The sequence below is a fragment of the Bufo bufo genome, chromosome 4 (genome assembly GCF_905171765.1).
Source record: "Bufo bufo chromosome 4, aBufBuf1.1, whole genome shotgun sequence".
In the NCBI taxonomy this organism is placed as follows: Eukaryota; Metazoa; Chordata; class Amphibia; order Anura; family Bufonidae; genus Bufo; species Bufo bufo.
Window position 1 is genome coordinate 257,947,143 of NC_053392.1, and position 24,430 is coordinate 257,971,572.

Genomic DNA, 24,430 nt, shown 5'->3' on the forward strand with positions numbered 1-24,430 from the left:
GAAGTGAGGCATTAACGTTCTGAACCTTAGCACAACCTGCATGACCAGGCACCTGCATGCAAAGCATGAACTGCAGTGGAGTAAACACCTTAAAAACAAGGAAGTCACTCAGGCTCCCCCTGCTACCTCTTCTGCTGCTGCCGCCGCCTCGGCCTCTTCTGCTGCTGCCGCCGCCTCGGCCTCTTCTGCTGCTGCCGCCGCCGCCTCGGCGTCTTCCTCTGCCTCTGGAGGAACGTTGGCACCTGCCGCCCAGCAAACATGGGATGTACCACCAACACCACCACCTGCGTCACCAAGCATCTCAACCATGTCACACGGCAGCGTTCAGCTCTCCATCTCACAAACATTTGAGAGAAAGCGTAAATTCCCACCTAGCCACCCTCGATTCCTGGCCCTGAATGCCAGCATTTCTAAACTACTGGCCTATGAAATGCTGTCATTTAGGCTGGTGGACACACACAGCTTCAAACAGCTCATGTCACTTGCTGTCCCAAAGTATGTTGTTCCCAGCCCCCACTACTTCTCCAAGAGAGCCGTGCCTTCCCTGCACAAACAAGTGTCCGATAAAATCAAGTGTGCACTGCGCAACGCCATCTGTGGCAAGGTCCACCTAACCACAGAAACGTGGACCAGTAAGCACGGCCAGGGATGCTATATCTCCCTAACTGCACACTGGGTAAATGTAGTGGCGGCTGGGCCCCAGGCGGAGAGCTGTTTGGCGCACGTCCTTCCGCCGCCAAGGATCGCAGGGCAACATTCTTTGCCTCCTGTCTCCTCCTCCTCCTACTCAGCTTCCTCCTCCTCTTCTTCCACCTGCTCATCCAGTCAGCCACACACCTTCACCACCAACTTCAGCACAGCCCGGGGTAAACGTCAGCAGGCCATTCTGAAACTCATATGTTTGGGGGACAGGCCCCACACCGCACAGGAGTTGTGGCGGGGTATAGAACAACAGACCGACGAGTGGTTGCTGCCGGTGAGCCTCAAGCCCGGCCTGGTGGTGTGCGATAATGGGCGAAATCTCGTTGCAGCTCTGGGACTAGCCGGTTTGATGCACATCCCTTGAGTGGCGCATGTGCTGAATTTGGTGGTGCAGAAGTTCATTCGCAACTACCCCGACATGTCAGAGCTGCTGCATAAAGTGCGGGCCGTCTGTTCGCGCTTCCGGCGTTCACACCCTGCCGCTGCTCGCCTGTCTGCGCTACAGCGTAACTTTGGCCTTCCCGCTCACCGCCTCATATGCAACGTACCCACCAAGTGGAACTCCACCTTGCATATGCTGGACAGACTGTGCGAGCAGCAGCAGTCCATAGTGGAGTTTCAGCTGCAGCACGCACGGGTCAGTCGCACTGTGGATCAGACACACTTCACCACCAATGACTGGGCCTCCATGCGAAACCTGTGTGCCCTGTTGCGTTGCTTTGAGTACTCCACCAACATGGCCAGTGGCGATGACGCCGTTATCAGCGTTACAATACCACTTCTATGTCTCCTTGAGAAAACATTTAGGGCGATGATGGAAGAGGAGGTGGCCCAGGAGGAAGAGGAGGAAGAGGGGTCATTTTTAGCACTTTCAGGCCAGTCTCTTCGAAGTGACTCAGAGGGAGTTTTTTTGCAACAGCAGAGGCCAGGCACAAATGTGGCCAGACAGGGCCCACTACTGGAGGACGAGGAGGACGAGGATGAGGAGGAGGTGGAGGAGGAGGAGGATGAGGATGAAGCATGTTCACAGCGGGGTGGCACCCAAAGCAGCTCGGGCCCATCACTGGTGCGTGGCTGGGGGGAAACACAGGACGATGACGATACGCCTCCCACAGAGGACAGCTTGCCCTTACCTCTGGGCAGCCTGGCACACATAAGCGACTACATGCTGCAGTGCCTGCGCAATGACAGCAGAGTTGCCCACATTTTAACGTGTGCGGACTACTGGGTTGCCACCCTGCTGGATCCCCGGTACAAAGACAATGTGCCCACCTTACTTGCTACACTGGACCGTGATAGGAAGATGCGCGAGTACAAGCGCACGTTGGTAGACGCGCTACTGAGAGCATTCCCAAATGTAACAGGGGAACCAGTGGAAGCCCAAGGCGAAGGCAGAGGAGGAGCAAGAGGTCGCCAACGCAGCTGTGTCACGCCCAGCTCCTCTGAGGGCAGGGTTAGCATGGCAGAGATGTGGAAAAGTTTTGTCAACATGCCACAGCTAACTGCACCACCACCTGATACGGAACGTGTTAGCAGGAGGCAACATTTCACTAACATGGTCGAACAGTACCTGTGCACACCCCTCCACGTACTGACTGATGGTTCGGCCCCATTCAACTTCTGGGTCTTCAAATTGTCCACGTGGCCAGAGCTAGCCTTTTATGCCTTGGAGGGGCTGGCCTGCCCGGCGGCCAGCGTTTTGTCTGAACGTGTATTTAGCACGGCAGGGGGCGTCATTACAGACAAACGCAGCCGCCTGTCTACAGCCAATGTGGACAAGCTGACGTTCATAAAAATGAACCAGGCATGGATCCCACAGGACCTGTCCATCCCTTGTGCAGATTAGATATTAACTACCTCCCCTTAACAATATATTATTCTACTCCAGGGCACTTCCTCATTCAATACTATTTTTAATTTCATTTTACCATTATATTGCGGGGCAACCCAAAGTTGAATGAACCTCTCCTCTGTCTGGGTGCCTGGGCCTAAATGTGTGACAGTGGCCTGTTCCAGTGGTGGGTGACGTGAAGCCTGATTCTCTGCTATGACATGAAGACAGATTCTGTGCTGACATAAGGCCAGATTCTCTGTTACGGGACCTCTCTCCTCTGTCTGGGTGACGGGGCCTAAATATGTGACAGTGGCCTCTTCCAGTGGTGGGTGACATGAAGCCAGATTCTCTGCTATGTCATGAAGAGACTGATTCTCTGCTGACATGAAGCCAGATTCTTTGCTATGGCATGAAGAGACTGATTCTCTGCTGACGTGAAGCCAGATTCTCTGCTATGGGTCCTCTGTCCAATTGATATTGGGTCATTTTTATTTTTTTAATTTTTATTTTAATTCATTTCCCTATCCACATTTGTTTGCAGGGGATTTACCTACATGTTGCTGCCTTTTGCAGCCCTCTAGCTCTTTCCTGGGCTGTTTTACAGCCTTTTTAGTGCCCAAAAGTTCGGGTCCCCATTGACTTCAATGGGGTTCGGGTTCGGGACGAAGTTCGGGTCGGGTTCGGATTCCGAACCCGAACATTACCGGGAAGTTCGGCTGAACTTCTCGAACCCGAACATTCAGGTGTTCGCTCAACTCTACTGCTGAGCCTTCCCAATGGAGTGGAAGAGATCTCGGTAGTCCTGCTCCAGTTCCCACTCCAGGGTTGCTAGGTGAGCCAGGTCTTTCTCTACCTCATGGGGGTCATCCCAATCCTGCCTAGCCTCCCTCTCATAGAAAATGTCCTGAAGTCTGCACTGTGCAGGGCTCCCGAAGTCAGGCTCTGCAAAGGACTCCCATAACAAGCCAGGACCATCAAACTCCTCTCCCTCTGGATTGTCATGCTCAGCTATCCAGGGTATATACTGTGCCATATACCACCAGAGCGCCTGGTAGGCATCCTCCAGCCATAGCTCCTGCCATACCCGGTGCTCTAGTTCCCTCACCCATTCCTCCAGGGGCTGCTCTCCCAGGAAGGGCATCCGCAGGGCCACTTGCTTCTGCAATCGCTGCTCTTCACTGGGGAGACTCTCGCCTCGCTGGTATTGTACATTATCCAGGGCCTGGTACCAGATGCCTTTCCTTAATGCATCCCGGCCATCCAGGTCTTCCTCATCGTATGCCACTGCTAGTTCCATCCTGCTGCTGTCAGGGTCACTGTACTGGGACATGTGTTGCCCTCAAATTGTAATTCCAGGGAATGATGTTTCTTTGTAGCTGTCCTTCTGGGCTGTGAGAATGATCCCGCCGCTTGCCACCAATGTAACGGATCTCCTAGCACCCCCACCGGGTACCTCCGTTGATAAATGCTCCCAGTGCCTCCCGAGGACTCCAAGCACTCCGCTCGACACCGATACCACCACAGGAACCAGGAAAAGGAACAGCTCTTACAACAGCTAGGAGTAATAGCCAGGGGAGTATACAAGTATAGCAATCCCCACACACATGAGACGAGGCTCTATGTTGAGTGTAAAACAGGAACCCTTTATTGAGAGCTACCCACCCGTATTTATGCAGGTCCCTATCTGGTGGACACACCCCTAGGGGACCAGAAGGAAGACTGTGACACAGGACAGATACGTAGCACTCAGGATACACAGACACAACACATCTCCACAATGCATCATGGTTTCCTCCTCTCTGCCCTGGAGACACCCGAGGAGTAATTCAATTATCTCTCAGGACAAAGGGAAATCACCAATACACATGTGGGAACAACAGGACAGGAATCACCACCCAAACACCCAATGTCACACCCCACAGCAAACACAGACATTTAACATATTCCCAGATAGCTCAAGTCTGAGTGCATAATATTAGGTGAATGGCACTCAGACAACATGAATACAATAAAATGAGCTATCGGGGTACCCTCACATAACATACAATACAATTACACAGACAGATGGTTCTGTCACACACCTCAAAACCCCACATGTCCCCATATGGCTTGGATCTGAGCGCTCAGATGCCACAAACACAGTCTAATCGCCATGGGGTTTAAGTTTTTTATGGGCTGATGAGAGGGCCCATAATCCTGGGGCAAGAGGCTGGCAACCAGGCCCCTCCAAAACCCAGTGGCGAGGTTATTTTCACCACACAGACAGTCTAAAGAGACCATAGGCTTTGGAGGGAAAGGAGAAGAAGATAAAATTAGTCTGTATGCAGACGACATCCTTGTCTTTTTGAGGCAGGGATGGAAGGGTGTGCAACCTTTGATCAATATTTTGGAAGAATATGGGGCCCTATCAGGCTATAAAGTGAACTGGGATAAGTCTGAACTCCTCCCCCTAGTTCGAGCTCCCCCTGATGGAGTATCAGCTATTAGACCACTTGGCCCTACCGATTCTATTAATTATCTGGGTATTAGTATTAGTGCAGATCTGACTAGATATAACCTCCTGAATATAACCCCCATGATTAATAAGGTGAAGGAAAAGATCCGAACTTGGCAGAAGTTGCCTCTGTCACAGGCAGAAAGGATAGCATTGGTTAGGATGGTGGTCCTCCCTATTACCCTATATCCCTTGATAGCATGTCCGATATGGATTGATGATTCCTTTTTCGGGCTGCTGGATAAATTGCTAAATGAACTAATTTGGGGGAGGGGAAGGGTTAGGATCAAGCAAAAAGATCTCTGTCTCTCTGAGAGGGATGGTGGCCTTTCCCTCCCATTCCTGCAGGGATACTACATCGCAGCTCAGATAAGGTGGTGGGGAAGGGGATCACCAATCTGTGACGCTGCTGATTATCCTGTCAAGGGATTTTCAGGGGCCATATGGAGACATTTTCTCTATTTTGGAGACTGGGCATCCAGGAAAAAGGAAAAAACAGTGTTTAATTAGTGACACGTTAGATAGGGTCTGGAATAAAAAAAAGATATTGGGTGTAAGCAGCCCCACACTTTTTACTCCACTTTGGCATAATTATAATTTAAAAGAGTTCAGGTTAATTGAAGATTATAAGTATTGGAATTCACGCGGTATTAACCGCTTAACTCATAATATTACATGGAAGTATTATCCCTTTTGATGAATTAATAAAGGGTATAAATGTCACCTCTTTAGATAGATACAGATATGCACAAATTAGACATGCATACACGAACACCCAGGATAAAGACTCTTTGATCACCGGGGCAAATTCCTTTCTGGATTATTGTTTTAAATTTAGGGATACACAACTCACTCTGTCACAAATATATCGTAGATTCCAGGACTGCTTAGGAGAAACAATATTATTTAAAAGCGAGGGAGGATGGGAAGCTGAATTAGGCGTAGGAAGTACTGTTGATTGGGATATAGTATATCGAAATATAAAAAAAGTAGAGGTGGGACGAATCCAATTTTTTTCGAATCCGAATAGGTTCTCGAATATATCGAATCTTTCGAATCTCGAATCCTACGAATCCTGTACATAATTGTGTGAACGCACGGTGTAAGAAACAAAGTCAGACCGCGTCAGTTTGTCTGAACCTCCACCTCCCAGTCACGGTCGCACCCTATATGACCGCGATGACCCCTGCTATGACCCCTGCTCCTATCACTACAGAACATACAGGGTAATACAGCCACATACCTCTTACATCCAGTGACGTCTCTTGTAGATGTTCTCTTTCCTCATCTTCTCCTTTCAGATCTTCAGACCAGACCACCATTTTTCAGCCATTTTTCATCTCTGCAGTTTGAAAAAAAAAAAAAATCTTAGTTTACTACTTTTCCATCATCCTCCCATCTTCTGGACAAATCATCCTAACACCCCCCAATACTGTTCCGCTGTGCTCCGCAATACTATACTGCAGAAACAGATAATACCCCTGATAATACTAGTACCACACAGAGCCCCCCATAAAAAATACCCCTTCTTTGTGGCCTCAGTAGATGCCCCCATAGTACCCCCCAATAATGTGCCAATAAGAAGTGGCCCCACAGTGCCACCCAATAATGTGCCAGTAAGTGTCCCCATAGATGCCCCCCTAATCATGTGCCAGTATCAAGTGCGGAGTGCCTCTCTCCTCCCCCATGTGCCGGTATCATAGTGCCATCTCCCCCCCAATGTGCCCGTATCATAGTGCCACCTCCCCCCATGTGTGCCCGTATCATAGTGCCACCTCCCCCCATAATGTGCCCGTATCATAGTGCCACCTCCCCCCATAATGTGCCCGTATCATAGTGCCATCTTCCCCCATAATGTGCCCGTATCATAGTGCCTCTCACCTCTCCCCCTGGCATTCACAGATCCCCCCACCCCATAACAGTGCCATCCACAGACCCCCCCACTGCATAACAGTGCCATCCACAGACCCCCCCCACCCCATAACAGTGCCATCCACAGACCCACCCCCACCCCTTAACAGTGTCATCCACAGACCCCCCCCATTGCCGCTCCAGTAGTTATAAAATGTGTAATTCTGATTAATAATCATGCTGCCCCCTCTGTCTGTAGTATAACATTCAATGAATCTTACTTACAGGGCTACTGCTATCGTAATGCAGGCCGGCCGGGCAGACGAGCGGCAGCGTCACTGACTGACGCCGCCTGCTTTATGAATGAAGCAGGCGGCGCAAGCAGGTGACGTCAGTCAGTGACGCTGCCGCTCGTCTGCCCGGCCGGCCTGCATTACGATAGCAGTAGCCCTGTAAGTAAGATTCATTGAATGTTATACTACAGACAGAGGGGGCAGCATGATTATTAATCAGAATTACACATTTTATAACTACTGGAGCGGAGGGGCCGGAGCACAGTGAACGCACCGGCCCCCAGCTCCGCCTCCCAGTCCCTCCCACCGGATTCGTCGGATTTGTTTCAGGCAAATTACGTCGGGATTCGAGTCCACGAAATCCCACAAATCCAGCAAGATTCGAGGGATTCGTGGATTCGACGAATCCCCCCGTCCCATCTCTAAAAAAAAGCATCAATATCCCAAAAATACAGAAATAATCCAGTTTAGGATTGTACACCGCCTGTATTACTCCCTCGCCTTCCTCGCCAAAATATATAGAGGAAGAAGGGATACGTGTTGGAAGTGTTTGGCTGAAAAGGCTGGTCTAGCTCATTTGCTATGGGATTGCCCAGAAATAAATGGATTTTGGACCAGAATATATGAAGAACTATATAGTAGATATAAGATTAAACTGAACCGCTGCTTTGAGCAAGCAATATTAGGTCTTATCTCCCATGTGGATTTAACACCCTATCAGATTAAAATCTCCTTGGAGAGCTTTGTGGCCGCAAAGGCCTTGATTCTTAAATATTGGGGCACAAAAAATAGCCCTACTTACTCCGAGTGGAGGGCTCGGATAGATACCATTGATGTTTATAGAAGAATGGTAAGAAAAACAGAGTAGTCCTGGAAGGGGCAGGTCTTTGACACCTGTTCTTTACTTCCTCTTTGCTCCTAATAGCCTGACCGTTTGTGGTATTGATCATGAGAGATAATGGGAGACGGTTGGACCCCGCAGCAGTGAATCAAGGGGTGGGAATAACGGGGTCAACTATGTGGATTGATGTATGATCATCTGTTATTTTTAAACTATGTGTAATGGAATTCACACTTTTTGGTTCAGAAAAACAATAAAGAATTTATATATAATAAAAAAAATAAAATAAATAAATACATTTTATTCACTACCTTTTCCCCAGTCACCAACCTGTATTGAAACTTAAGAATCTAAAATGGTTTTGAGTAGATATACAGAAAGATAACAAAACATCTTACCTTATCAATCATTTCCACTGCCACTGTTCTCCATATCTCCACAAGCACTCTACTACTTCTGAAATGTGTCATCCACACCACATGATGATGGTGTGTGATGATATGCCACCATATTGCTGTGACTAAGACTACATTCACACCGTATGCACCGTGTGATGTCCGCATCTGTAGTATAGTTCCGCGGCTCGCAAAAATAATAGAGCATGTCCTATTCTTGTCCACAATTGCAGTATAGGCATTTTGATTGATAGCGGCGGAACGTGCGGTGCTCAAATTGCGGAATGCACTCGGGCCGGTATCCATGTTTTACGGATTTGCAAAACACTACGGTCATGTGAATGTAGCCTAACACTTAACATTATTAAAGGATAAGTAGAGAAGCTTTGGGGAATATTTTATTGTCCTATATTTCGCCCATAGAATACAGGTATACATTTGTTATTACTGTGTTCAAGTCTATACCAGTAGGATGTTAGACAAACCTAAAAGTCTGGATAACTTAAACATACTAGATTTGGTACCTTGAAATTACAACAAAATCAGTTGCTTTATAATGTAAAAATGGGATAAAATAATGTGAACACCTTTTATTTCTGGGGCGTCCCCTCATGGCAATTAGTGATGAGCGGCAGGGGCAATATTCGAATTTGCGATATTTCACGAATATTTCATCATATATTCTCAAATTTGCGAATTCGAGATTATATTCTTGATTGTGAAAATAGCCAATGTAATATTTGTGTAATGAGTGCGAAATACAGGCGTGGGTCACTTATGCTGCATTTTTCAAGCTGGTATTTGTTTCCTGTGACTGGAGAAAATGGTTGGCACGGCTGAACATTAGAATAGCTTTATATGCAGCTCCAATATATTTGTGCTTGCTTTTCATCAATTAATGATGCACATATTTTTTCGCAATACGTGCAACTTGTGACATCACAGCACTATGTCTGTAGCATGTATGTATGGACAGCAGAACCTATTACACTGCCTAACACCCTGCACAGCTACACTATAGTCAGTTTAGGTTAGATTGATCTATCTCCCCCTAACTATCTGAATTACATATATAAGTTAACTGTCTAATGTAATACAACAAAGCACAGAACACAGCAATGACACTGCTGTCTCTTTCATAACTGCAATAAACTTTAGAAAATAGCTGCTGGGGAGGTTCTTATATAGTAAGGGGTAGGCAACTTTTCTATTGGTTGCTAGGGATGTTGCTAAGCTGTGACAAAGCCTTCTCATTGGCCCACAAGCTAGAAGAAGGGAGGGATGATCACCTGATGTGTACTGTTCTAAAAAAAATCTACGAATATTCGATTTTACGAATATATAGCGCTATATTCTAAATATTTGCAAATTCTCAAAGTGCCGATATTAGCGATTAAAATTCGCTATTCAAATATTCACACTCAACACTAATGGCAATTATCTGATTGGTAGGGTCTGATCATTCGAACTGCACCTGATCACTAGGACCCTAAGTTCCCCAAATGAATGAAGCAATGGTTAAACATGCATGTTGCCACTCATCTCTGTCATGTTTCGGGGGCCAAGGCAGTCCTGACATCATGCAAACAGGCAGATTACAGACCAGGAACTAGTGTTGATCACGAATATTCGAATTGCAAATTTTTATCGCGAATATTTGCACTTCGAGAATTTGCAAATATTTAGAATATAGTGATATATTCGTAATTTATTCTAAATGAGAAGGCTGCAATATCTTCTAAATGCAAATTTTCGTAATGCAATTTTTTTTTCGTAATGCGAATTATCGCAATCAAGAAAATAATGACTTGAGATCACGAATTCTCGAATATATGGTGAATATTTACCCGAATATTAGCGAAATATCACAAATTCGAATATTGCCCCTGCCGCTCATCACTACCAGGGACAAACAGAATACTTTATTATACATGTAATAAAGGAACATGACAGTAACATATGCAGGTTAGGCAATAGTGGTTGAACTACCACAGAACCAAGTGCACCAGCAGACCAGAAGCAAAACTCAGTAGGGCGAAGAGCCAATGAGCCCTGTTCTTTACAGAGTCCCTGGTGGTGGGAATGAACTGGGACAAGGGCTCACTGGTTGCACCTCCAGGAAGGTACACTTGGCCCCTACCCACAAAGAACCATGCAGGTGGAAGCACCAGCGGAACAGACAACAGAACTGGAACCAAAGCAAACAAAGGACATGTATCAGACAACAAGACAAATGGGAACCAGCACAGAACTAAGTGCCTGGACCCCAAGCGGAATGGAAGCATGGCAGTCTCAAGCAGAGCTTCACACAGACTAGAGGTCCTCCCTCCGGAGAACCCAGGCAGGATGAAGGCAGGACAACACAGGAACATAAGCAGTAAGGCACTGAAGGACAGACAAAGAACAGACTAGATCAGAAGCAGTAGGCACTGCCAGGCTAGATATAGGACAGGATCAGAAGCAGTTTAGCACTGCCAGGCTAGACATAGGACAGGATCAGAAGCAGTTTAGCACTGCCAGGCTATCAGACACAGTTAGAGCACTGCTAGGCTAGATATGGAACAGAGTGGATCCAGACAGAGAACACGTAAGGCATGGGCAAGGATAACAACATCTATACAGAACAGGTACAGAAGATCAGGCAAGGGAAGAACATTAACACCAATGCTTTACCAGGCGACACCACACAGAAGGGTAGATGGTAAAAAAAAAATGGGTCAGCAGCAAGGGGCTACAACCAGTAAGGCACAAGACAGACTGACCGCATGGGAGAGCACCTAGCAAGGCAGATGATAGACTGACCACAAGCTCCACAGCTCACAGATAGATATAGCTGTGATAACCTGATAAGCCACACCCTGGAACAGATCAGGGAAAGTTAACCCCATCAAAACCAGGATTAACAAGAAGCACTGAACAAACGATGCAGGCCACAGTTCACACACAAGGTCGCAGCCATCATGCATCGCAGAACCAGCATACATGGGAACACCCACAGTCAGTACACAAAGTGCATGCAGCCAGCCTGCACGACACTAGTGATGCAGCTTATTCGATTCATATACTTTTTATTCATTTCATAAATCCATACATAAAAGGACGTGTTTCGGGCCGTCCAGCCTTCATCAGCAAACATTCTTAAACTGATTCTCATCCTTCAATTATAGCCACCCCCAACACGTGCAATGACGTCAGACGCCAAGCTAGAGGCGGTAACCTGATACATGTCAATCAAATATGCGGGGCGTATATATTAGCAAAATAGCAAACAAACATATATAACAATAACAAAAATATAAATATAATAACGATACCGCTGGTTCACAGAGAATAATCGCAGATTCGCCGCCTGGAAAAGGAAACAATTATTTAGTTAGCATAACCATAAACGTCATCTAATCCATTAATCTAAATGAACAACCTCATAATCCCTATTAAGTCCCTTGGGCTGTAAAGTGCCCAAGGTATGGATCCAAAATGCTTCTCTATGCAATAACTGCTTTTTAATGTCTCCACTAGTGATGAGTGAGCATGTTACTGTTGCTATGCAGCTGTGACGAATACTACACCTCATGCCCGCTTGACGTCAACTACGTCGAGCTCACGAGACGCGGTATTGTCCCTGGTTACCAAAAACGTGACGTTACGCCCTCCGGGAGGAGCAGGTAAGGTAAGGTTGGTACAGTTTACACACACACCTCCTGTCCACACGGGCACAGAGAGGCAACAAGCTGAGAGAGCCCTTTCACTGCCGCAGTGAAAACAGCGCTGTCTCAGCCTGGGAAATCTGCCACCAGCTTCTCCTTTGATATAAGCTCGGTCCGCTAACGGGATTATATAGGGTGAGAAACCAACCCGCGGTAGCTTATAACTAGGCCAAAACACGGACGTGGGGATTCGTGATCGAGATACAAGATAGCACAAGATTAAATTATATATTTAATCGCCGTAAGAGCACACTAGATTTAACACAATATACACAGAGAATATACACAGTGGTCTGAGGTTACAGATACGGGTTATATGGGTACAACAGGGTTAAGCAGAGTAATAGTCAGTTAATGGGTAAGATGAAAGTTCCTTTTGGTTGTGAGATGTTCTTTGCTGGAGTCCACATGAAGGGCCGTGATCTCAGCTAGTTCCTGGGTCCCTCTAAACACATTACACGATGTGACCCTTCTTCAGTAGAGATGTCCCGAACTGTTTGCCGGCGAATAGTTCCCGGCGGACATCGCTTGTTCGCGTTGTGTAAACTTTGACCCTGTACCTCACAGTCAGCAGACACATTCCAGCCAATCAGCAGCATACCCTCCCTCTCAGACCCTCCCACCTCCTGGACAGCATCCATTTTAGATTCATTCGGAAGCTGCAGTGTCACAAATTTGACTAAATTGAAATCCAGGTTATATTAATCGCATTGTAATTTTCAACTTAGAGCTGGGTTCCTAATGGTTGTATTGCTAGAATATAACAAAGATTGAGAATATAGTGCTATATTAGTTATATTCGTCAATTCTAGCAATACAACCATTAGGAACTCAGATCTAAGTTGTAATCGCAATGCGATTAATACAGGTTATATTAATCGCATTGCGAATTCAACTTAGAGATGGGTTCCTAATGGTTGGCGTTGCTATGGCTGGTGTCACCCGGTGCGGTAGAAAATGGTGTCACCCCTGTTCCCCCCCCCCCCGAAGCCATAATAAAGAGATAAAGAGAAAAAAAAAGAAGTCACTAAGTCAGCTCCAATCAGATATCTGCATAGACCCAGAGTCTTGGTCTATGTGCAGATATCTGATTGGAGCTGACTTCTTATTTTCTCTTTTGCACATAAACATTTAAACTATATTCCTTAGTAAAAATGACCAGTCCACACCATGTGGGTCTATATTTATGAGGGCCCCCCTGAGCAAAGATTAGTAAATGTGGCCGGGTGGCCCCAGCCCACAGTTCAACCTAACCCCTTATGTCTCCTGGCCTGGGGCCGTCTCTATAATAATCCACCAGTAATTTATGAATGGGGTTAGGTTATTAACTTATTATTATTGGGGTATTATTAAAATAATTTGGTCTATAAAGTCAGAGCCGCTCTACCTACCTCCTCCTCCCGGCACCAGAGACTCCTGCAGGGCAGCTGCCGCGGCACCCCACCACTCACCAGGCTGCAGTGAGTCACACCCCCGTCCCCCTTTACCACGTGATGGCGTGACGTGCTTGCTTGCTTGCAAAGTTTAGAAGTTTAACTTGTGAGTGAGAACTCCTGCGCCGGAGGGCCGCGGGTGACACCCCATCAGACTGGTGTCACCCAGTGCAGCCCGTACCCACCGCACCCCCCTCGCCACGCCACTGGATCTAAGTTGTAATCGCAATGCGATTAATACAGGTTATATTAATCGCATTGCGATTACAACTTAAATCTGAGTTCCTAATGGTTGTATTGCTAGAATATAACGAAGACTGAGAATAGTGCTATATTCATCAATTCTAGCAATACAACCATTAGGAACTCAGATCTAAGTTGTAATCGCAATGCGATTAATATAACCTGTATTAATCGCATTGCGATTACAACTTAGATCTGAGTTCCTAATGGTTGTATTGCTAGAATATAATGAAGATTGAGAATATAGTGCTATATTCGTCAATTCTAGCAATACAACCATTAGGAACTCAGATATAAGTTGTAATCGCAATGCAATTAATACAGGTTATATTAATCACATTGCGAATTTAACTTACCACACTCTGCGTCAACTACGTAATTTTCCATGGGAGTTTTGCCATGGATCCCCCTCCGGCATGCCACAGTCGAGGTGTTAGTCCCCTTGAAACAACTTTTCCATCACTATTGTGGCCAGAAAGAGTCCCTGTGGGCTTTAAAATTCGCCTGTCTATTGAAGTCTATGGCGGTTCGCCCGTTCGCGAACATTTGCGGAAATTCGAGTTCGCCGTTCGCGAACTGAAAAATTTATGTTTGCGACATCTCTATTCTTCAGAGAAAGACAAGCCTTTTAACCTTGTAGCCGGCCCCTCCCTTCCCGGCCTCAGTGAGGGGTCCACTCCCCCTCTTCTGGGCTGGCAGCAAATGACCCACAAAACCCTTTAGGGTTCATAGCTCCAGACCAGAGGGTCACAGGGAGAGGGTTATGGGACCAACGGACCTGCCCGGGTTCCAGCTACAAGTAGAGTCCAAACCTGGTACCGTTATGTGGTTTCTATGGGCAGATATAGATATCTCCCTCCCCTGACCTCGCCCCATTAAACAAAGACTATGGGCACGTACATCGTGGCCACCGGGACACAAATATGTATCCGGTTTGCGCCTGCGATGGCCAGGCAATTCATAATTCCTTATGAAAGGTTGGTGCCAACATGTCTGGGAGGTATCATTGATCCTGGGCAAGGGCTGATACCTCCTGCTGGGGGTTTTCCTGCAGGATTTAGCTTGGCTTCAAACTGGTTGACTGAGGTGTGACCTTCTCCACCTAGGGCCTCCTTGAAGCTTGGACCCCTGGGGCTTTCTTCCTTGCCAGCTGACACTGGGGGGGTGGAAACTTATTTTGCATGTACACTGAACATGTCAAGAGGTGAATCAAATGACAATCAGGGCTGGGGCTTTGAAGCAGGGCCCTCCTGTGGAGTTCACTACCTCTGCTATCTGTCAGCAAATGGGGGTGTATGCACATGGCTGACAGTAAATATTAATCCATATTCCTCACCGCAGCCAATAAACGTGCAGGTAAGTATTGCCATCACTGTAATGCCAGTAGCTATGTTTTCTACTGGCATTATAGTGATTGGCTGGCCGGAACACATCGTCTGCGGTTTAATCCTTTAATCTCAGTGCTCTGCATTTGAACACCGTCTGTGGTTTTCAGGGACATATATTGGGAAAAAGTGAAAAATATATACAGTACAGACCAAAAGTTTGGACACAACTTCTCATTCAAAGAGTTTTCTTTATTTTCATGACTATGAAAATTGTAGATTCACACTGAAGGCATCAAAACTATGAATTAACACATGTGGAATTATATACATACCAAACAAGTGTGAAACAACTGAAAATATGTCATATTCTAGGTTCTTCAAAGTAGCCACCTTTTGCTTTGATTACTGCTTTGCAAACTCTTGGCATTCTCTTGATGAGCTTCAAGAGGTAGTCCCCTGAAATGGAGGGATCCACAGCACCGCAACAGGCTGGAAGAGGCAGTGGAGTTGCAAAAGAGAGAAGTCGGCCCACACAAAACAGGCGCGCAACCATTACACCGAGCACCCCCATGCGTAAATCAACGTTGCCAAGGGGTAGGTGTTCCGCAGTATGATGCTTTTTTGAGGACAAAAGAGTGGTAGTTTTCAACCTGTGCCGTACCAAAATGAGCCGGGGCGCGAACACTAGCAACCTCACCACCACCAGCATGATCCGCCACATGGCATCCAAGCACCCTAAAAAGTGGGCCGAACGCCTGGGTCCACAATCTAGGTCTGCGGGTCACACCACTGCCTCCTCTTCCCCTGTGTTACGTGCTGTCCAATCCCCTGTCCAAGACGCAGGCCTGGATGCCTCTCGCCCTGCACCTGGACCTTCGCATGAAACAAAAGCAACAACATCCACTTCCCTGTCCCAGCGCAGCGTCCAAATGTCCATAACACAGTCAATTGAATACAAGCACAAATACCCACCCACAGGCTATAGCACTAAACTGACAACTTTCAAAATTACTGGCCCTTGAAATGTTGCCATTTAGGTTCGTGGACACTGAGGCCTTCTGCAGCCTGATGTCGGCGGCCGTAACTCGGTACGCAGTCCCCAGCGGCCACTATTTTTCACAGTGTGCCATGCCTGCCTTACACCAGCATGTGTCCCAGAACATCACCGGTGACCTGACCAACGCAGTTACTGGGAAGGTCCACTTAACCACGGACACATGGACATGTGCTGGTGGCCAGGGATGCTACATTTCCTTGACCGCACAATGGGTGTATGTGGTGGAGGTCCGGAGCGAGTCGTACCCTGGGATGGTACAGGGGCTAACCACGCCCATCAGTTCTCCGCCAGCAGCTATGTTACTGGCTCTAACCCCCACTTCTCCTCCTCCGCCTCATCCTCCTCCACTTCCACCGGCAGCACCATTCAGCCATCAGTCGCTAGCTGGAAGCAGTGTAGCACTGCTGTGGTTAAGTGTCAACAGGCCGTGCTGAAGCTGCTCTGCTTAGGGATCAAACAGCACACCGCCGCAGAGCTTTGACAGGGTATAATTGACCAGACCTAGCTGTGGCTCTCGCAACTCAACCTACAACCAGCCATGGTTGTGTCTGACAATGGCCGTAACTTGGTGGCGGCTTTGGAGCTTGGCAATCTGACACACATCCCATACCTAGCCCACGTCTTAAACTTAGTGGTTCAGCGGTTTATCAAAACATTCCCCAATTTGCCAGAGCTACTAGTGAAGGCACGCAGCGTGTGTGCCCATTTATACCTTTGGCACTTTATCGCCAAAGGGACTTAATAAGGATTATAAAGTTGTTCAGTTAGATTAATAGATTAGATGACGTTTGGGGTTAGGCTAATCAAATAATTGTTTCCTTTTCCAGACGGCGAATCTGCGATGATTCTCTGTGAACCAGCGGTATTGTTATTATATTTATATTTTTGATATTGTTATATATGTTTGTTTGCTATTTTGATAATATACACTGCTCAAAAAAATAAAGGGAACACAAAAATAACACATCCTAGATCTGAGTTAATTAAATATTCTTCTGAAATACTTTGTTCTTTACATAGTTGAATGTGCTGACAACAAAATCACACAACGAAGGTACGCCGAAACGCGCGTTGGGGTAGCGCCACCCTGGTCGTTCTGGCACACGGTTCTTCTTTCTGGTGAGTTCCTGTCTCCCGCTGTTTCCCTCTGGTTACTTTCATTATTGTTATCCATCTCTACATCTCATTGGTCTGCAGCACAATAATTTCATAGCATACTGGCTGTCTGCACACCAATGATTATTTATACAGAGGTGTTCATGCGTCAGACAGGTGGCTCACCTGGTACTTTACTTTAGTTGTATCTTGCACATGGATTTGAGCATTGACTTCACATTGATGTTCATGTGCCCTACACTCTTTTTGTACCATGTCTTTTAGATCCGTGTGCTCTTGCTCCCAGGGTGGTGTCTCTTTTTCTGTCCTCCGCTCCTAACCATGTCTATGGCATCATTTATTCATGTGTTTTACCCATGTCATTTTATCATGTCTCAATAAATTATATATATTTTTTTGGCACAATGAGCTCCGTTTTCTTTGTTTCTGCCATTTAGCTTGGGAGCTTTTTGCCGAGTTTTATTTTTGTGTGTCCCCATTGGGGGTACTTTGGGTGGACAACGTGTTTCCGCCCTTCTCCTCCCCCTTTTTTGGGACACCCTGGGTTTATTCTATGTTTCTTAGTGGTTCAGCGGTTTATCAAAACATTCCCCAATTTGCCAGAGCTACTAGTGAAGGCACGCAGCGTGTGTGCCCATTTATACCTTTGGCACTTTATCGCCAAAGGGACTTAATAAGGATTATAAAGTTGTTCAGTTAGATTAATAGATTAGATGACGTTTGGGGTTAGGCTAATCAAATAATTGTTTCCTTTTCCAGACGGCGAATCTGCGATGATTCTCTGTGAACCAGCGGTATTGTTATTATATTTATATTTTTGATATTGTTATATATGTTTGTTTGCTATTTTGATAATATACACTGCTCAAAAAAATAAAGGGAACACAAAAATAACACATCCTAGATCTGAGTTAATTAAATATTCTTCTGAAATACTTTGTTCTTTACATAGTTGAATGTGCTGACAACAAAATCACACAAAAATAAAAAAAATGGAAATCAAATTTTTCAACCCATGAAGGTCTGGATTTGGAGTCACACTCAAAATTAAAGTGGAAAAACACACTACAGGCTGATCCAACTTTGATGTAATGTCCTTAAAACAAGTCAAAATGAGGCTTAGTAGTGTGTGTGGCCTCCACGTGCCTGTATGACCTCCCTACAATGCCTGTGCATGCTCCGGATGAGGTGGCGGACGGTCTCCTGAGGGATCTCCTCCCAGACCTGGACTAAAGCATCTGCCAACTCCTGGACAGTCTGTGGTGCAACGTGACGTTGGTGGATAGAGCGAGACATGATGTCCCAGATGTGCTCAATTGGATTCAGGTCTGGGGAACAGACGGGCCAGTCCATAGCATCAATGCCTTCGTCTTGCAGGAACTGCTGACTCACTCCAGCCACATGAGGTCTAGCATTGTCTTGCATTAGGAGGAACCCAGGGCCAACCGCACCAGCATATGGTCTCATAAGGGGTCTGAGGATCTTATCTCGGTACCTAATGGCAGTCAGGCTACCTCTGGCGAGCACATGGAGGGCTGTGCGGCCCTCCAAAGAAATGCCACCCCACACCATTACTGACCCAATGCCAAACCGGTCATGCTGGAGGATGTTGCAGGCAGCAGAACGTTCTCCACGGCGTCTCCAGACTCTGTCACGTCTGTCACATGTGCTCAGTGTGAACCTGCTTTCATCTGTGTAGAGCACAGGGCGCCAGTGGCGAATTTGCCAATCTTGGTGTTCTCTGGCAAATGCCAAACGTCTTGCACGGTGTTGGGCTGTAATCACAACCCCCACCTGTGGACGTCGGGCCCTCATATCACCCTCATGGAGTCTGTTTCTGACCGTTTGAGCAGACACATGGAGGTCATTATGCAGGGCTCTGGCAGTGCTCCTCCTGTTCCTCCTTGCACAAAGGCGGAGGTAGCGGTCCTGCTGCTGGATTGTTGCCCTCCTACGGCCTCGTCAACGTCTCCTGATGTACTGGCCTGTCTCCTGGTAGCGCCTCCATGCTCTGGACACTATGCTGACAGACACAGCAAACCTTCTTGCCACAGCTCGCATTGATGTGCCATCCTGGATAAGCTGCACTACCTAAGCCACTTGTGTGGGTTGTAGACTCCGTCTCATGCTACCACTAGAGTGAAAGCACCGCCAGCATTCAAAAGTGACCAAAACATCACCTAGGAAGCATAGGAACTGAGAAGTGGTCTGTGGTGACCACCTGCAGAACCACTCCTTTATTGGGGTTGTCTTGCTAATTGCCTTTAATTTCCACCTGTTGTCTATCCCATTTGCCCAACCGCATGTGAAATTGATTGTCACTCAGTGTTGCTTCCTAAGTGGACAGTTTGATTTCACAGAAGTGTGATTGACTTGGAGTTACATTGTGTTGTTTAAGTGTTCCCTTTATATTTTTGAGCAGTATATATGCCCCGCATATTTGATTGACATGTATCAGGTTTCCGTCTCTAGCTTGGCGTCTGACGTCATTGCACGTGTTGGGGGTGGCTATAATTGAAGGATGTGAATCAGTTTATGAATGTTTGCTGACGAAGGCTGGACGGGCCGAAATGCGTCATTTTATGTACGTATTTATGAAATGAATAAAAAGTGGCAACAGTGACAAGAACTGCAGAGATGCAGACACGGGGAGTACACACATTCACAGGCAAAGTTCAAGACACCGCAGCCAGCACGCAGCCCCAAGCAACCAGCATACACAGGAGTCGGCCTGCAGCAGTTACCTCCACAGTGGCCACCCCTTTAACATTGACTTCCACAGTGGTCGTCCTTTTAACATTCACCTCTACAGTGCCTGCCCCTTTAACAGTTATTTCCACAGTTCCCACTCCTTTAACAGTGACCGCATCTTTAACAGGGACCTGCACAGTGCCTGCCCCTTTAACAGTGACCTCCACAATGCCCACCCCTTTAACAGTGACATCCACAGTGCCCGCCCCTTTAACAGTGAACTCCACAGCGGCTCGTTTAATAGTGGCCCCTGCCCCCCATGCATGTAGCAGTGTAGTTGCGTCATATGACTGAATATTTAAGGACCTGCGAACTGCTAAAACCTGTTATCAGTTGTTATGGCAACCTGGAGTAGGACCTGAGAGCTTCTATTGGCTAAAAAGGGACATGTGACCGTGTAAATGGCAGTTCGGATTTAAGTGAAAGGCTTTCTGGCTTCCATTGGCTAATGCAGGTCATTTTTTGGGAATATATCAGGAACGGTAAGTCCTAGAGATCTGAGACCCTGTCTAAAACCTTCCCGGACACCTGATGTACCCGTGTGCCAAATTAGGTGAAGATCAGTCCAGTTGTTTGGTCTCACATAAAGAACGTCCATACAGACGTCTAGACAGACAGAAATTCATTTATATATATATAAGAGACTAACAAAAGGACCCGGCTTCGCATGGGTATATTTCATCTATTTCTTATTATGTTTCCGTGTGTTGTAAAAAGATATCGACAGATTCCCCCACAACAGTGACCTCTACAGTACCCTCCCCTTTAACCTGTTCCGGACACAGGGCGTACCGGTACGCCCTGATGTCCTGGTACCTAAGTACACAGGGCGTTCCGGTATGTCCTGTGTATTTCCGATCACCGCTGCTCGGCAGGCAGTGATCAGAACCCGGTGCCTGCTCAAATCATTGGGCAGGCACCTTGGCTAAATGCGCGGGGGGGTCCCGTGACACCCCGTGTCGGCGATCGCGGCTGCGGCTGTCGGTGATGCCATGGGGTCCCCCCTACAGCCCCACAGCATTGGCGCTGCCTTCCTATGACGAGCCTGTGACCAGCCCCCTGGATCTCACAGGCCGGAAGCTGTATGAGTAATACTCACTGTATTACTCATACAGCCAATGCATTCCAATACAGAAGTATTGGAATGCATTGTAAAGGATTAGACCCCCAAAAGTTGAAGTCTCAAAGTGGGACAAAAAATAAAGTGAAAAGAAAGTTGAAAAAATAAAGTTTTCCCCCCCAAAAATTCTAAGTTTCAAGTAAAAATAAACAAAAACTTCATTTTCCCCAAATAAAGTTTAAAAAAAAGGTAAAAAATAGGAAAAAAAAAAGAAGACATATTAGGTATCGCCGCTTCCGTATCGACCGGCTCTATAAAATATCACATGACCTAACCACTCAGATGAACACCGCAAAAAAATAAAAACTGTGCTAAATAAACAATTTATTGGTCACCTTACATTACAAAAAGTACAACAGCAAGCGATCAAAAAGGTGCATGCCCACCAAAATAGTACCAATCTAACCGTCACCTCATCCCACAAAAAATTAGCCCCTACCTGAGAAAATCACCCAAAAAATAAAAAAAACTATGGCTCAGAATAGGGAGACAATAAAACATGATTTTTTTTTGTTTCAAAAATGATATTATTAAGTAAAACTTACATAAATAAATAAAAAGTATACATATTAGGTATCGCTGCGTCCGTATCAACCGGCTCTATTAAAATATCACATGACCTAACCCCTCAGATGAACATCGTAAAAAATTTTTTTAAAACTGTGCTAAATAAACCATTTTTTGTAGAGGTGGGACGAATCCAATTTTTTTCGAATTCGAATCCGAATCCGAAAAGGTTCTCGAATATATCGAATCTTTCGAATCTCGAATCCTACGAATCCTGTACATAATTGTGTGAACGCACGGTGTAAGAAACAAAGTCAGACCGCGTCAGTTTGTCTGAACCTCCACCTCTCAGTCACGGTCGCACCCTATATGACTGCGATGACCCCTGCTCCTATCACTACAGAACATACAGGGTAATACAGCCACATACCTCTTACATCCAGTGACGTCTCTTGTAGATGTTCTCTTTCCTCATCTTCTCCTTTCAGACCTTCAGACCAGACCACCATTTTTCAGCCATTTTTCGTCTCTGCAGATTGACAAAAAAAAAAATCTTATTTTACTACTTTTCCATCATCCTCCCATCTTCTGGACAAATCATCCTAACACCCCCAATACTGTGCCGCTGTACTTCCCAATACTATACTGCAGAAACAGATAATACCCCTGATAATACTAGTACCACACAGAGCCCCCCATATAAAATACCCCTTCTTTGTGGCCTCAGTAGATGCCCCCATAGTGCCCCCCAATAATGTGCCAATAAGAAGTGGCCCCACAGTGCCACCCAATAATGTGCCAGTAAGTGTCCCCATAGATGCCCCCCTAATCATGTGCCTCTCTCCTCCCCCCATGTGCCCATATCATAGTGCCACCTCCCCCCATAATGTGCCCGTATCATAGTGCCACCTCCCCCCATAATGTGCCCGTATCATAGTGCCACCTCCCCCCATAATGTGCCCGTATCATAGTGCCATCTCCCCCCATAATGTGCCCGTATCATAGTGCCTCCCCCCAATGTGCCAGTAGTATCATAGTGCCTCTCACCTCTCCCCCTGGCATTCACAGATCCCCCCATCCTATAACAGTACCATCCACAGACCCCCCCATCCTATAACAGTGCCATCCACAGACCCCCCCACCCCATAACAGTGCCATCCACAGAGCCCCCCACCCCATAACAGTGCCATCCACAGACCCAGCCCACCCCATAACAGTGCCATCCACAGACCCAGCCCACCCCATAACAGTGCCATCCACAGACCCACCCCCCACCCCTTAACAGTGTCATCCACAGACCCCCCCATTGCCGCTCCAGTAGTTATAAAATGTGTAATTCTGATTAATAATCATGCTGCCCCCTCTGTCTGCAGTATAACATTCATTATGAATGAAGCAGGCGGCGCAAGCAGGTGACGTCAGTCAGTGACGCTGCCGCTCGTCTGCCCGGCCGGCCTGCATTACGATAGCAGTAGCCCTGTGAGTAAGATTCATTGAATGTTATACTGCAGACAGAGGGGGCAGCATGATTATTAATCAGAATTACACATTTTATAAATACTGGAGCGGAGGGGCCGGAGCACAGTGAACGCACCGGCCCCCAGCTCCGCCTCCCAGTCCCTCCCACCGGATTCGTCAGATTCGTTTCAGGCAAATTACGTCGGGATTCAAGTCCACGAATCCCACGAATCCAGCAAGATTCGAGGGATTCGTGGATTCGACGAATCCCCCGTCCCATCTCTAATTTTTTTGTCACCTTACATCACAAAAAGTGTAATAGCAAGCGATCAAAAAGTCATACGCACCCCAAAATAGTGCCAATCAAACCGTCATCTCATCCCGCAAAAATCATACCCTACTTAAAATAATCGCCCAAAAACTGAAAAAACTATGGCTCTCAGACTATGGAGACACTAAAACATGATTTTTTTTGTTATAAAAAATGAACTCATTGTGTAAAACTTGCATAAATCAAAAAAGTATACATATTAGGTATCGCCGCGTCCGTGACAACCTGGTCTATAAAAATACTACATGATCTAACCTGTCAGATGAATGTTGTAAAAAACAAAAAATAAAAAAGGTGCCAAAACAGCTATTTCTTGTTACCTTGCCTAACAAAAAGTGTAATATAGAGCAACCAAAAATCATATGTACCCTAAAATAGTACCAACAAAACTGCTACCCTATCCCGTAGTTTCTAAAATGGGGTCACTGTTTTGGAGTTTCTACTCTAGGGGTGCATCAGGGAGGCTTCAAATGGGACATGGTGTCAAAAAAACAGTCCAGCAAAATCTGCCTTCCAAAAACCGTATGGCATTCCTTTCCTTCTGTGCCCTGTTGTGTGCCCGTACAGCAGTTTACGACCACATATGGGGTGTTTCTATAAACTACAGAATCAGAGCCATAAATATTGACTTTTGTTTGGCTGTTAACCCTTGCTTTGTAACTGGAAAAAAAATATTAAAATTCCAAAAAGTGGAATTTTGAAATTGTATCTCTATTTTCCATTAATTCTTGTGGAACACCTAAAGGGTTAACAAAGTTTGTAAAATCTGTTTGAATACCTTGAGGGGTGTAGTTTCTAGAATGGGGTAACTTTTTTAGAGTTTCTACACTAGGGGTGCATCAGGGGGGCTTAAAATGGGACATGGTGTCAAAAAAAAACAGTACAGCAAAATCTGCCTTCCAAAAACCGTATGGCATTCCTTTCCTTCTGCACCATGCCTAGTTTCTAGAATGGGGTCATTTTTGGGTG